Source organism: Haliaeetus albicilla, chromosome W, assembly GCF_947461875.1.
Source record: "Haliaeetus albicilla chromosome W, bHalAlb1.1, whole genome shotgun sequence".
Lineage (NCBI taxonomy): Eukaryota > Metazoa > Chordata > Aves > Accipitriformes > Accipitridae > Haliaeetus > Haliaeetus albicilla.
Genome location: NC_091515.1, coordinates 32,674,587 through 32,688,950, shown reverse-complemented (window position 1 = coordinate 32,688,950; position 14,364 = coordinate 32,674,587). Strand labels below are relative to the sequence as shown.

At 44.3% G+C, this 14,364-nt stretch overlaps 1 long non-coding RNA gene across 1 annotated transcript; it reads left to right on the top strand.

Moving 5' to 3' along the window:
• The first annotated feature begins 11,630 nt into the window (after window positions 1-11,630).
• On the top strand, window positions 11,631-13,101 carry LOC138683381 (uncharacterized). Its single transcript, XR_011322945.1, has 2 exons — window positions 11,631-11,964; window positions 12,483-13,101. It is a non-coding gene; the product is annotated as an uncharacterized lncRNA (long non-coding RNA).
• Window positions 13,102-14,364: the final 1,263 nt, after the last annotated feature.

The following is a 14,364-nucleotide window of genomic DNA, read 5'->3' as shown; positions in this document are numbered from 1 at the left end:
ATTCAACGCTATAAGTCCGGTTGCGTTCAATATGTTGAACTATCACGATGACGGATGCACTAATAGTGCACTGTACTTTCAATTTAGCCGCATTCAATGCACTAGAATTACCAGACTTAGGGAGTTTGGTCATGTTCAACAAACTATCACTGCTAGATTGTAATGAATAGTACAGTTTATTAAAGCAACAGTACAGGTTCTTCCGGATTGCTGGTGATAAATACACTGTCTGCAAAGCACATGCAAATTATGATGCAGTCGACTACAAGCACATTAAATTATGGAAAAACTCTATAGAGATTTCTAAGTTTCCTGGGGAAGCACTCAGTATAACTGAGGGTTCGAATCTTACCCAATAGGCGTCCCTATGGGGGGGGAAAGAGGTTCAGCCCATCGACTGATCCCAGAAGTCAGTGATGTCCTCCCGACTTGTCTATGATGGTGTCTTCCTTAATAGTCCCCCTCTCCTTGGGCCTTTTTATCCTATTTTTCCTATTTAGGTGGAGCTTGAGTGACTCTAGTCATACATACTTTTACTTTGATTCTGTTATGGGTTTGTGTGGCGCGTTTTTTTTGGTAGCGGGGGAGGGGCCGCAGGGACGGCTCCTGTGAGAAGCTGCTTGAAGCTCCCCTGGCTCCAAGTTGGACCCGCCTCTGGCCCAGGCTGACCCAATCAGTGACAGTGGTAGAGCCTCTGGGAGAACAGATTTAAGAAGGGGAACCAGTAGTGAGTTGGAGGATTGGAATGTGAGAGTGTCCTGGTTTCAGCTGGGATAGAGTTAACTGTCTTCCTAGTAGCTGGTACGGTGATATGTTTTGAGTTCAGTATGCAAAGAATGTTGATAACACTGATGTTTTCAGTTGTTGCTAAGTAATGTTTAGACTAAAGTCAAGGATTTTTCAGCTTCTCATGCCCAGCCAGCAAGAAGGCTGGAGGGGCACAAGAAGTTGGCACAGGACACAGCCAGAGCACCTGACCCAAACTGGCCAACGGTGTATTCCATACCATGTGATGTCCCATCTAGTATAGGAACTGGGAAGTGGGTGGGGGGGGAATCGCCGCTCGGGGACTAGCTGGGTGTCGGTTGGTGGGTGGTGAGCAATTGCCCTGAGCATCATTTGTACATTCCAATCCTTTTATTACTACTGTTGTCATTTTATTAGTGTTATCATTATCATTATTAGTTTCTTCTTTTCTGTTCTATTAAACCATTCTTATCTCAACCCACGAGTTTTACTTCTTTTTCCCGATTCTCTCCCCCATCCCACTGGGTGGGGGGGAGTGAGTGAGTGGCTGCGTGGTGCTTAGTTGCTGGCTGGGGTTAAACCACGACAGTCCATTTTGGAGCCTAACGTGGGGCACGAAGGGTTGAGATAACGACAAACCTGACCAGAGCTTGTTAAAACAAATTTGTTCTAAGCATTCATTATATTGGTCTAATAGTCGCTGGTCATTATGTTGATTTATGTGTTCTTAGAGTTGTTGCTCTGGTTTTTAAAGTTCTGTTATGTATCACCTTGCTTGCTGTATGTAGTTCCTCTTCTGCTGCTTATCATCCGTGGGAGGTGGATTAAGGTTTTCGCTTTGATGTATTGTATAACTCTGGTTTATGGTATGATAAAGTCATCGGCTGTGGGATTAATCCAGTATTTGCACTCAGCATTGTCACCTTTATACTGCGGGAGCCATCTGTGGGAAACTATTAATAATTATACCATTTACCTTTCCTCCATGGAAAACCAGTCTATGGGTGGGGTACCTTTCTTCCCCTCTCCTTTCTCCTTCAGTCCAGTTACAATGGTGTTTGAGAATTTTGAAAAATTTGAATACTCTTGGGATGTTGGGACTAGCACGGTCCTAGCCCTACTGCTAGGAATTAGCATGCTTCTGAATGTGGTTCAGCTCTCGTTTAAGGTTAAACAACTATTTAAGAAGATCACCCAGAGATCTGCCCCAAGGCTGGATAATTATGAGTGGCAGGGTGTGTGGGGTAGTATGGGCAAGTACCTAGAAAAGTGGGCACCTCCAATGTTTTGGAAATTCACCCCTGAATAAGTGCAGAATCCAGAAGAACTAGTAAAATATTTGGAAAAGGTATGCTGTCACCCCAGCAGCTCCAGAGAGATACAAATCACTGCAACATGCTGGGGCCTGGCCCACACCTATCGAGCCCTGTTCGACACCACTCAGTACCCTCAAGGGGAAGACAAGGTCTCTGGACCTAACAACAAAATGATGAGCACCACGGCCACCCAAACCTTGGCAACGGGCGCTGCGGCCTCTCCAGCCCTGGCAACGAGCATTGCAGGCACCCAGACCTTGGCGACAGGCACCATGACCCCTCCAGCCCCAGCGACAAGCACTGCTGCTACCCAAACCTCGGTGACAGACACTGCGGTTATCCAAAACCCGGCGAGTGATACTGCAACTGAACCAGCGGACCAACCTGCACCAGTATCAGTTGCCCCTGTACATAAAAAGAAATATACAAAAAAAATCAGTTCGCTTAGCGAAGGATGAAGATGAACCAGGGTCATCACGGGAACCAGAGGAAGAGGCAGAACCAGAGGTAATAACCTGGTCCCTATCCTTGAGTGAGCTGCGGGATATGCGAAAAGATTTCAGCCGCCATATAGGTGAGCATATTATCACCTGGCTCCTCCGATGCTGGGATAATGGGGCTAATAGCTTGGAATTAGAAGGTAGGGAAGCCAAGCAGCTGGGATCGCTTGCCAGGGAAGGTGGCATTGACAAAGAAATTGGAAAAGGGACACAAGCCATCAGCCTCTGGAGGTGACTCCTGTCAAGTGTGAAGGAAAGGTACCCCTTTAAGGAAGATGGTATATGTCAGTCAAGCAAGTGGACCACCATGGAAAAAGGTATCCAATATCTGAGGGAATTAGCTGTGCTAGAGACAATTCATCATGACCCGGACAACCCACAATTACCCAAAGATCCAGACGAAGTCCCATGCACACGACCCATGTGGTGGAAGTTTGTACGGAGCGCACCATTGTCCTATGCCAACACATTGGCAATACTGGCCTGGAAAGATGAAGAGGCACCGACAGTGGAGGAAGTGGCTCGCCAACTCTGTCAATACGAAGAAAATCTCTCCTCCTCCCTACAAGCCTGCATTTCAGCTGTGGAGAAGCTGTCCCAGGATGTCCAACAAATCAAAGAGGATATGTCCTACTCCACACTTGTAAGGACCAATGTCTCAGCTATTAGGAGTGGGCATTCCTCTGCCCAAGAGAGAGAATATAGAAGGTACACACTGCGAGGTGCCCTGTGGTTTTACCTATGTGATCATGGAGAGGACATGAGGAAATGGGACGGAAAACCTACCTCGGTCCTAAATGCACGGGTACGTGAGCTGCGAGGCAAAACCACCACAAAAGGGGATTCTACCAGGAAAAATGCCACTCCAGTTTCCAAACAGAGTAGAAGGGCTGATCTTATTTCTGATCCTCTTGAAGGGACTTCTGAGCCAATTTTACGAGAAGTGAATACTGGATACTCTGACCAGAATTAGAGGGGCCCTACCTCCAGCCAGGTGGAGGAAAGGGATAACCGGGTCTACTGGATGGTGTGGATTCGATGGCCTGGCACGTCAGACCCGCAGGAGTATAAGGCTCTAGTAGACACCGGTGCACAGTGCACTCTAATGCCATCAAGTTATAAAGGGGCAGAACCCATTTGTATTTCTGGTGTGACAGGGGGATCCCAAGAGTTAACTGTATTGGAAGCTGAAGTGAGTCTAACTGGGAATGAGTGGCAGAAACACCCCATTGTGACTGGCCCAGAGGTCTCCGTGTATCCTTGGCATAGACTATCTCAGGAGGGGGTATTTCAAGGACCTGAAGGGGTATTGATGGGCTTTTGGTATAGCTGCCTTGGAGAAAAATGGAATTAAACAGCTGTCTACCCTGCCTGGTCTCTCTCAAGACCCTTCGATTGTGGGGTTGCTGAAGGTTGAAGAACAACAGGTGCCAATTGCTACCACGACGGTGCACCGGCAGCAATATCGCACCAACCGAGACTCCCTGATTCCCATCCATAAGCTGATTCATTGACTGGAGAGCCAAGGAGTGATCAGCAAGACTTGCTCACCCTTTAATAGTCCCATATGGCCAGTGCGAAAGCCTAATGGGGAGTGGAGACTAACAGTTGACTATTGTGGCCTGAATGAAGTTACGCCACCGCTGAGTGCTGGTGTTCCAGATATGCTAGAACTTCAATACGAACTAGAGTCAAAGGCAGCCAAGTGGTATGCCACAATGGACATTGCTAATGCGTTTTTCTCAATCCCTCTGGCAGCAGAGTGTCGTCCACAATTTGCCTTTACTTGGAGGGGCGTCCAGTACACTTGGAATCGATTGCCCCAGGGGTGGAAGCACAGCCCCACCATTTGCCATGGACTAATCCAGACTGCACTGGAAAAGGGTGAAGTTCTGGAACACCTGCAATACATTGATGACATCATTGTATGGGGCAACACGGCAGAAGAAGTCTTTGAGAAAGGAAAGAAAATAATCCAAATCCTTCTGAAAGCTGGTTTTGCCATAAAAGAAAGTAAGGTCAAGGGACCTGCACAGGAGATCCAGTTTTTAGGAATAAAATGGCAAGATGGACGTTGTCAGATCCCAATGGATGTGATTAACAAAATAGCAGCTATGTCTCCACAGAGACTGGAGGAACACCTATACAGATATCGAGGTTGATGCCCCCTGCAGCCCCTGGTGAGATGGCAGGTTTTCCCCCTGCAGCCCATGGAGGCGAACGGTGGAGCAGAGGCCCCCGAAGATGGCCGTGACTCCATGGGAAAGCCCGCGCTGGAGCAGTTTGTGACTGAAGATCGGCCCATGGAAAGGACTCACGTTGGAGAAGTTCGTGAAGGACTGCCTCCTGTGGGAGGGACCCCACGGTGGAGCAGGGGACGAGTGAGGAGTCCTCCCCCTGAGGAGGAAGGAGCAGCAGAGACAAGGTGTGGAGAGCTGACCCCAACCCCCATCCCCTGTTCCCCTGCGCCGCAGGGGGGAGGAGGTAGAGAGACCCAGGAGTGGAGTTGAGCCGGGAAGGAGGGAGGGGTGGGGGGAAGGTGTTCTAAGGTTTGGTTTTACTTCCTAATATCCTTGTTTTGATTTGATTTGTAGTAAATTAAATTGATTTTGTTCCCCAAGTTAAGCCTGTCTTTTACCCATGACCATAAGTGAGGAGTGATCCCTCCCTGTCCTTATCTCGACCCAGGAGCCTTTCTTTATATTTTCTCCTCATCCCACTGATATAGAGAACGAACTGCTAATTGCTTAATGATTGTCTCTCTGTAACTTTACATACCAAGGACTGGTGTTTGTCAAGGATTAAGCCTGTCAGAGACTGGTACTTGGGAGTGATGAGCAAGAAGGAACCATGAACAATCACAAAACTTAATTAAATGTTTGATGAACTTACTTACAATCTTGTTGAGAAGGCACAAGTAGAGGCCTTGCTTGAATAGATAGGGCCAGAAAAGATAAGAACTCCTGCCTTTGTTCTCGTCCTTGTAGATAATTTAGCTTAAACTAGCCATATGGTTTTACATCACTAATGAAAACTTAGCTAATAAGAGCACTAACGAGCACTGATGTATCAAAACATGTAAAAGACCATACTGCGCAGAATCACCTGAGGAGGGTCAAATAGCGGACAAGTGAGGAAGACTATGGAAGACCACCAGAGGACTCCTGAAGACCACCAGAGACCTTCAATGTGCCTGCGTAAAGGACATTTGCGTATGCTAATAGTTTCCCGGAAAACTAATGAATATCTATAACATTTCTCAGAAATCTAGTGAATATGTATGTAGAACATGTACTTAACCTGCACAATTAGACCCGACGGTGTGCACGATAGGTAGAGCGATCCCCCGTGCATCCAGTGCTGCCAATAAAGAATACCTACTTAATAGTTAATCAAACTATTGAGTTAATTTCTTTGAATCAATCTGGCACCCCAGGTGGGACCCTAATGATGACAGTGATTACCAATTGTTGAAAAAATATCAAGAATGGATAAAGATTGGTATTGAAAATGCGATACCAAAAGCAGTTAATTGGTCAAGTCTGTATGCAGTAAAACAAGGTCAGACTGAAACTCCCACAGAGTTTCTTGATCGGTTAAGAGCAGCTATGCGGAAATTTACTACCTTAGATCCCTTATCTGAAGTAGGAAAACAACAGTTAGTCTTTTTGTTTTTAGGACAATCTTCAGAAGACATAAGGCGAAAGCTTCAGAAACTGAAAGAGCCTGAGATAAGGGACTTAGAAAAATTGATAGAGGAAGCTTGGAGAACGTATCGGAACAGAGAAGGGGATGAGAGACGAAAAATGGGAAAAGCTATTGCTGCAGCTACTGTAGCTGCGCTGGGAAAGCAGGACAACTCCCTTCGTGGGAGGAGTCGGGGAACTGGAAGGAGGGGAGGCTCACGCCAGCCCCTAAGATCAGACCAACGTGCTTATTGCAAAGAAATAGGCCATTGGAAAGGACAATGTCCTAAGCTAAGTGGAGCACCAGCTGTCGTAGCCAATGTTACCTCTGGTCAATGAGGGGGACCAGGGGAATCCACCCTAGCGGATCCACTGGTTAAAGTTAAGCTAGGGAAAATAGAACAAGAGGTGGATTTTCTTCTAGATACGGGAGCGTCCTATTCAGTGTTAAATCAAAGGTTGATACCGGAGGATGAAGAGTTTGTGACTGTAGTGGGAGCTACTGGCCAGCAGAAAAAGGCTTATTTCCTAAAACCGCTTAAATATAAATTGGGTAAACAAATAGGAATACATAAATTTCTGTATTTGCCCGGATCTCCAAAATCCTTGTTAGGCCGTGATTTGCTAGAACAATTGGAAGCAGAAATTGTTTTTGAAAAAGGAAAAATGGAATTAAAAATCAAGGAAGACCAGCTAATTAACATTTTAAGCTTGGCATTAATACAAGCTGAACCAAAATTTGAAGTACCTCCAGAAACTGTTGATCAAGAATATCCTGGAGTCTGGGCCTCTGAGGTTCCAGGAAAAGCTAAAAATGCAGCCCCTATAGTAATTAAGTTGAGACCAGGAGAAGAACCTGTCAAAGTTAAGCAATATCCCCTGAAATTAGATGATAGGAAGGGGATCAAGGAAATAATTGACAAGGTTCTACAGTATGGAATATTGATTGAGTGTGAATCAGAATATAATACACCTATACTACCAATTAAAAAGGCAGACGGGAAAAGCTATAATTTAGTCCAAGATCTGAGAGCCATAAATAAGATTACTGAGGATATACATCCAGTAGTCGCGTGAGGAGATTGAAGTAGATGGATGCCTGTAATCTTGAAAGCAGATGACAGACGACCCTTTATTGCTAAAACACACACATACTTATAGTCACATATTCTGCAAAGTCACTGTACACGCGCACAAGCATAAATATGATTGGTTGTATCGACACTGTACACGCGCATAAACATAAGATATAATTGGTTATACTAACTCTGTACACGTGCATAAACATAGGACATAATTGGTTATACCAACTAAAACATGCAAAACTTTTCTCAGTCTAATTGGTCAAGATAAACTGCCGAATTGAGGTTCTTTGTGCCAAGTTCCCTTTATCATGGAATGCACACCTGTGTTCTTCTAATTGGCATCTTTCTTTTTTTGTCTTCTTGTTTATTCTGTTCAAGGCCTTCTAAAAGCATCTGGAATGCTCTTGTGACCGTTAGCTAAATATTTGTCCACAATTCCCCCTTTTTTGTTTTTCGTCAATTAATACAGCCTTACTTGATCTATCAATTAATTTTTAAACACATTGCAACCTACAAGGCACACAAAATACAAAAAAACCCACTACAAGATAAATCAAAACTATCTTAACTAATGATTTAAGAACAGCTCTATTTTGTAAGGTTGTGTGTCTAATACTAACTATATCTAACAGTAAATCAGATAATACTACACCAATCTGTGTTCAGGGACCCCCTGGGATGGCAATGAGGGTGAATGCCCGATCCGTGGAATCCAGGCATTCCCATCCATTGAGTCCATGACCTGCTGCACAGGGGTCTCCATCAATAAGTTCTTAAACTTTGTTGATGTCAGTGGGACCCCCTATTAAACCTGTGAAAAAGGGATTGCTTGGTGTTGCTGTACTGAGGTATAAGCAATCTTGTCCGGTCACGTCAGCCAGGGTCTTCCAGATGTTTTCTTTGGTTTGCGGCGGTATCCATGACTACGTCCATCCGAGGACTGTAAGGAAGTTGAACCATCCATACATTCTTGTGCCGTCTTGCTCCGCGAACTCAGACCAGCAATCGGTAGGTGCCAGCTTTACGTGGGTGTCCCCACGGAGGCAACGATGGCCTTGCCGTACACCAGCCCGATGCTCTTCAGAAAATCCCGGTATTTATATATTTGCAGAGGAATGGATTTCAGCACACGTGGCCAGCGGGTGCCAAAATCCGCCTCAGTTGCAACATGGGGAGCCTATGACACATGCGCTTGCTGGCCAGGCGCGCTGCACGAGTCATAGCCATCCTGTCTATTGGTTCATGGGCTTTGTGATGCGGTTGCAATGCACAGAGAATCTTGACCTGTTATGTTGGCCAAGGTGACCTACACATTAGTTTTTGGCTGAGGTGGTATTCATATTGCCACACCATCTACGATGTTCCAGATGATGATGGTTGTACAAATTGAGCGGGAGTCCGTTGTGGGCCTGTATCTGTGGCAACACAAGCATAATCTCGCGCCCAGGTTATTAATGGAAATGGACCTTCCCATTGCCCTGTTTCTAGATTCTTAACTAAAACCATGACCTTACCCCTAATTTTGGCTTTAGCTAACTTTTCTTGTGGAGAGAGATTCCCTACTCCCCCTTTTTGTGTTTCGTCAATTAACACCTGCTGTATTGCCCTTTGCAAAGATCTATGAACACAATTAATTAAACACAGCAAAAGCAACATTATACCTAATAAAACACATAAGAATAAAAGACTGTTCAGGTAATGCCAATGACACAGAAAAAGAGGTTTGATTAATAGCTTTAGCTAGTGACACCCGAACATTCTTACTGTCCCATGGCGTTAAACGATGTGGATCAATCACCGGTGTCACTGTCATGCTGCTTACTACAGTCAGTGTGTTCCATATCAATCTCAGCATAAGGTTTCAAATTTATGGGTAAATCAGGAACGTATCTGCCAGACATGGATGATGTTTTTTTTGCTCAATTGCTGCCAAGGCTTGCCATCCCGGTGCACTTAGTTGTCTTGTAGAAGTTAAGCTCTCGCTGCCCCGCAATAAATCCAGCAGCGGCTTTAAGTCTGTATTTGTAATACCACAATAAGGTCGAATCCACTGTAGGTCTCTGTTTAAACCCTTCTCCCTCTTTGGGCATTATTTCCCCTTTTTGTACACACAGGTCAATCAATTCCTGCATTTTATCCTTGGGGGATTTCTCTTCCGCCTTACCCACTACTTTAGCAGAAGAGTCCATACTTTCTACGATCGCATTTGCTGCTTTTTCATATGCCTTTTTGGTCAACGGTTGCCTACATTTACCCCCGTCTCTTTTTCGCATTTCCTCCAGCAATTCTAACATTTTCTCTTTTTGCTCTAGTATTGGAGTAGCCAAGTCCTCGTTTGCATTATTTGAATCAGGGTATATGCTAGGTATAATTTGTTCATGTTGAACGGTGGTATCTGGGGGCTGTTTTCTCGTAGGCGGATTTTTATTCGCTTCCTGATTCTGTAGGGTTTCCTTTAAGCGTACGGTTAGGGAGGCTTGGGAACTGTCAGATGGCTGATTAATATCAGCAGTCCCAAGGAGTGGAGCAGAAGTCAAGGGCACAGGAGCAGGCGGACAAGCTCCAAAAAGTCTCTCTCGCTGCATTATGTTTTTCTCCCCGCTTTTCCCCTTCACTTGCGGTTGGAGAGAGAGCAGCAAAAGCAGATGCGGCCGCTTTACGATCTGCTTTCATTTCTTGCAGAGTTGTCTTAATCAATTTCCATAAAGTTGCAAGACCTTTAACTTCTTTAGACCCGTCACTAATATCATCCCATAGGGAGGTTCCGATAGCTTCCCAGGTACTAAGCTCAAAAGCTGTACCCACACCAATTAAAAGGTTTCTGTCCTTGCTCCATTGTAGAAGCTGCTTTAAACAAGCTTTATCATATTTTTTTGCCTCTCTCTGAGAGTATATGTTGGGGGAGCTTAACTACCGCTTCTTCTTCTTTGGAAAGTGTAGACCCCATCTCCTTCCCTGACCGCTCACCTCCTTTACGGGCGAGTCCTTTTTAATATCTGTCTCTGTTTTTTCAACCAGTCTCATAAATGTCTTTACGTCTGCCTTTTCCTTCGCAGATGCTGTGATACCCATGCCGCCTTTTATCACGTAAGCTTACGATTCCTGCCTCCATTAATGACATCTCCCTCGGTGTTTAATTCCTCATCACTGTCCAAATTATTTACCACCTCGCCACACACACTTTTCTTTCTTTCCAGGGTAACTTCAATTGAAATTTTTGCAGCGGCAGCCACCTCCTTTTCTGCCTTAAGGGCTTTCAACGTTTCCAGCACCAATCTCCACGTAGCAGAGATTTTCTGAGCCTTCACGTCCCCACGCGATACAAAGTCCCAAATTACTTTTCCCATTTCTTCCCAGTTTTTAACTTCAAAGACTTCTACATTCAAAGTGGGGTCACCATGGTCCTTAAGCCACTTCAGCATCATACGTAAAGTAGTTGAATCATACTTAATCCCTCTCACGGAGAGGATATGAGAAAGCATTCGTACAATTGCCCCTTCTTCCACAGACATCTGGGCACCCATTTTAATACTTCTAGCCACTCACCTTACTTCCAAACGAGCAGGGTGATTGATCTCCCGGGAGAATTTTGTCCGCTCAGTCCAGCTGGCTAGACGATCGTTCTGCTAGAGTCTCCTCCGGCGCACCTCCAGCAATTCCAGCGTTTTCTCGGCCCGCAATCACGTCGGGATCACCATTTGAGGAGATTGAAGTAGATGGATGCCTGTAATCTTGAAAGCAGACGACAGATGACTTTTATTGCTAAAACACACACATACTTATAGTCACATATTCTGCAAAGTCACTGTACACGCGCACAAGCATAAATATGATTGGTTATACTAACTCTGTACACGTGCATAAACATAAGACATAATTGGTTATATCAACTAAAACATGCGAAACTTTTCTCAGTCTAATTGGTCAAGATAAACTGCCGAATTGAGGTTCTTTGTGCCAAGTTCCCTTTATCTTGGAATGCGCACCTGTGTTCTTCTAATTGGCATCTTTTTTTGTCTTGTTTATTCTGTTCAAGGCCTTCTAAAAGCGTCTGGAATGCTCTTGTGACCATTAGCTAAATATGTGTCCACAGTCGCGAATCCAGATACTTTGTTAACAAAACTAAAAGATAACCAAGTTTGGTTTACCGTGCTGGATTTGAAGGATGCCTTCTTCTGCCTGACCTTAGCCACAGAAAGTCAGAATTTGTTTGCTTTCGAATGGGAGAATCCTGAGTCTGGGAGAACTACTCAGCTAATATGGACAGTATTACCTCAAGGCTTTAAGAATAGCCCCACTATCTTTGGAAATCAATTGGCGAAAGAGCTTGAAACTTGGGTACCCCCAGACAATGAAGGAATCTTCTTACAATATGTGGATGATCTCTTAATAGCTACTGAAACCAGGGAAAGCTGTATTCGATGGACTGTGAATCTTCTTAATTTTTTGGGTTTAAGTGGATATCGAGTCTCTCAACAGAAAGCCCAGCTGGTTCGACAGCGTGTGACCTACCTGGGACTTGAAATCTCGGGAGGACAACGGGAGCTCGGGACTGAGCGAAAAGAAGCCATTTGCCGAACCCCGGAGCCCCAAACGGTAAAAGAGCTGCGGACCTTTCTGGGAATGACAGGTTGATGTCGCCTTTGGATATATAATTATGGATTATTGGTAAAGCCATTATATGAATTGATAGAGACCAGTCAAAAGTAATTTGGACTGGAGAAACACGAAATGCATTTAAGCAGCTCAAACGAGAACTAATGAGAGCTCCTGCTCTGGGACTGCCGGATGTTTCAAAACCATTTTGGCTGTTTTCTCATGAGAGACAAGGAATAGCTTTGGGAGTACTAGCACAAAGACTTGGTCCCTATAAACAAGCAGTAGCTTATTTCTCCAAACAACTGGATGAGGTGAGCAAAGGATGGCCTGGCTGCCTTCGAGCTGTTGCAGCAGTTGTTATCAATATTCAAGAGGCCCAAAAGTTTACCATGGGACAAAAAATAACGGTGTTAGTCTCCCATACAGTTTCAGCGGTTTTGGAACAGAAAGGAAGCCATTGGCTCTCGCCCCAGAGATTCTTAAAGTACCAAGCAGTGTTAGTAGAACAAGATGATGTAGAAATTGTAGTTACTAACATTGTCAATCCAGCCTCTTTTCTTAGTGGAACTTTGGATGAACCAGTGACACATGACTGCATAGAAACAGTAGAAGCTATATATTCCAGTCGACCAGACCTCAAAGAAGAACCTCTGGAGGATGCTGAAAACTCCTGGTATACCGACGGGAGTAGTTTTATAAAACAGGGACAACGTAAAGCAGGATACGCAATCACAACCACCCAACAGGTAATCGAATCTAAGTCATTGCCTTCCGGAACTTCAGCCCAAAAGGCGGAGATAATTGCCCTTACCCGAGCATTGGAATTGGCAAAAGGGAAAAAGATAAACAGTTGGACAGATTCTAAATATGCATTTGGAGTAGTTCATGCTCACGGTGCAATTTGGAAGGAAGGAGGATTGCTAACTGCTCAAGGAAAGCAAATAAAACATGCAGAAGAAATCTTAAAACTATTAGAAGCCATGAAGCAACCAGAAAAGGTAGCTATCATGCATTGTCGAGGACACCAAAAAGGAAACACAGATTCAGAAATTGGAAATCGACTAGCAGATTATGAGGCTAGGCGGGTGGCGGAAGAAGTGGAAGCAGAAACATTATCCTTAATACCAGACGGTAAAATCCAAACTGTAAGTACAAATCAGAAACCAAATTATTCAAAGGAAGACCTAAAATTAATTGAAGATCTGGATGGTAAAGTAGAGTCAGATGGATGGGTTCATTTAGCAGATAATCGTATAGTAATACCATCCAATTTAATATGGACAACCGTTTTAACTGAACATAATAAGATGCATTGGGGAGCGGATGCCCTGTACAAAAGCTTAAATCAGAAATTAATAGGATGCAATCTGTATACAGTGGTGAAACAAATATCTCAACAGTGTGAAATTTGTTTACGTAATAACCCTAATGTGGTGAATAAAGTAAAGTTGGGGATAACTGGCAAAGGAAATTATCCAGGACAACAGTGGCAAATTGATTTTTCGGAGCTCCCAAGAAAAGGGGGGTACCGATACTTGTTAGTCACGACTGACACATTTTCAGGCTGGCCAGAGGCTTTCCCCTGCCGAACAAACAAAGCAAGAGAAGTAACTAAGATATTGTTGAATGAAATCATTCCTCGTTTCGGAATTCCAGCAACAATATCTTCCGATCGAGGTTCTCATTTTTGTGCCAAAGTAGTACAGCAGGTGAGCAAAACTTTGAAGATAGACTGGCAGTTACATACCCCATGTAGACCTCAGGCAAGTGGGCAAGTTGAAAAGATGAATCATTTAATTAAGCAACAGATAGCAAAAATTGGTCAAGAGACTAATCTAACTTGGCCCCAATCTCTTCCCCTGGCATTGCTTAGAATGAGAGTGAAACCAAAAACCAAGGAAAATTTAAGTCCCTTTGAAATATTGTATGGGAGACCATATCAATTTCAATTTACAGGAGAAGATTTAACCCAACTGGGTGCAGGGTATTTGTGTGACTACATGGTATCCCTCCAGAAGCAGTTGGAAAATATAAATAAACAAGTTTTAGGAACCAGGGCTAGAGGGTTAGATCAACCAATCCATCCCTTTAAACCGGGTGATTATGTATATGCAAAGATTTTTTCAGGACAACCTCTGGAGGAGAAACGGGACGGACCCTATCAAGTGTTGCTGACGACCTTCACTGCCATTAAGATCAAGGAACAGTCAGCCTGGATCCACTATTCAAGAGTAAAGAGAGCACCTGAGAGGCCATGGACGGTCATCCCTACAGGACCCACAGGTCTGCGATTCTCCAGATCATGATGGTAACAGAGTTATTACTCAAATGAAGCTAGATGGAACTTGAACTCACATTTTTCCTTAACACAAAATGTTTCCCAAATCCTGACCAGAACTGACTGTTGGATATGTACTCACATGCCAGAACA